The sequence below is a fragment of the Crocuta crocuta genome, unplaced genomic scaffold (assembly GCF_008692635.1).
Source record: "Crocuta crocuta isolate KB4526 unplaced genomic scaffold, BGI_CrCroc_1.0 scaffold1880, whole genome shotgun sequence".
Taxonomy (NCBI): domain Eukaryota; kingdom Metazoa; phylum Chordata; class Mammalia; order Carnivora; family Hyaenidae; genus Crocuta; species Crocuta crocuta.
Window position 1 is genome coordinate 82627 of NW_027527844.1, and position 1871 is coordinate 84497.

A 1871-nucleotide genomic window follows, 5' to 3' on the forward strand; every position below is an offset into this window, starting at 1 on the left:
ATAAAGGCATGAACAGGTGGTTACACTGCTTCTAAGAGATCAGTAGTGTAATAATTTCTTAATTATTATTATACTCTGTAAAGGTTTTTAAATACATGATGATATATTTCCTTCTTCTACTTCTGGCACCCTATAGCTCCTGGCATTACATTTCATTTCAAATAATAATTAATGAGAAATGAGGTATCTGTATACATTTTATTCCTCCTGTTTTAGTCTCTTAAGTAACCACCCTGCCACATTTGCTATGCATGTGATTTTGGCAATATGAGACCGCCTCTCAGAACGCCTTGAAGTACTTTTTCAAATTAACATTTTATTCCTGAAAGCAGAATTTCCCATATGCCTTTCAAAGATGAAGATGAAAGCTGAATAATTGCTCTGTTTTCATCAAGGTGAACGAACCAATGAAACATTGAAAGTATGACAATGGAGGGAAAAACTAAGCTTGTCTTTCCTCTGGTGTTTGTGAAAGGGTGCTAAATGTACAATTAGATACAGAGTACCTGCCATCTCCTTTATAACCACCCACTTAGTCGGATAAGTGTCCTGCCTGTCCAGATAAGGCATGTGTTTGATTAAGAGAAATCATTCAATGTAAATGCTGGCCTATGAAGCCAATCAAAGGCGGAGTCAGCTCATCTATTATGGCTCTGTCAATCCTGTCTGTTTGCTTATTAAAGTTTCTTTGGCAAATCCAGTGGCCTCCCTTTGGTATGCTAAGTAGTCCTAAACGTTGCTAACATCTTGGAGTGAAGTCACAGGCCTTTGAATGACTCTGGGAGAGGCTACAGGCTTCCCCAACTTACCAATGCATTTTGCTCCAAAAGTTTGTTTGTAAGTCAGTTGTTTGGAACTCGAGAAGCATTTTTCCCATGGAAACAATGTTACGAATGGTGAGAAGGTTCCCAGGCCAGTCCACAAAAGCCTATTTAACAGAGAATATGACTGGACTATAGGGCCCATAGCACTAGGGAGCCAGCCACCATTAGGATCATTGTTTCTATGGGAAAATGAGCTCCCAGGGCTAATTGTGGATGCCAGAAGCAATTCCCCCAGCCCTTTCTAGCCTCTGGCAGCTGGAGCCCGAAACTCCCTGGTTTCTCATTTCCTTTGGGCTTGGAAGGTGGAAGGTGGAAAGTCCTGGGGGAATCAAAGAGAGGGGGCGTGGGAGGTTCAGGTGCTTGGGCAGGAGAGCTCTGCTAGGGATGAGGTGGTAAGATGAGCAGATCAAGTTATTGGGTGCCTATAGCTGACTTTCAGATATACAACGAATCCTTTTTTAATGTCCATCCCATGTAATATGCCTACACTTTAAGAATGTTGCTTGTTGTTATCTGAATTCCAATTTACCCCGAGTCCTGTATTTTATCTCACATCCCTGGGTAGGGATCACCGCCCTGGTGGGTCACCAGGACTGCAAGGATTCTGGAGCACAAAGCCAGGGGTTCAAAGAGGAAGAATGGAATCTTCATGGGTCAGAGAAGGTCTCTTCAGGGAAGCAGCAGAATGTTGCTGGTCCTTATAAGGGGATATTTCAGATAACTCAAGCTTATAGCCTTCAGCTCTAGAATGCTTTTGATTTGAATTCTTTCAGCTGAAAATCATTCTAAGGCACAAGGCATGCTCCTTGCCTTTTTAAAAGGGCAAATATAAGTTCATTTTGATGATTTAAGACTGATATTATGACCTTGGAAAAACTGTTTAACTTTCCTGTGTCCCAGTTTTCTCATCTGTAAATGGGGATAATAATATTACCTTCCTCCTTGTTTTGTCGTGTGGGTTAAATCTGTTACCATGTATAAAGGGTTGAGAATGGTATGTTTTCTATTTTACCTACATTTTCAGGAAAAGTGAGCCCTATGGAATTT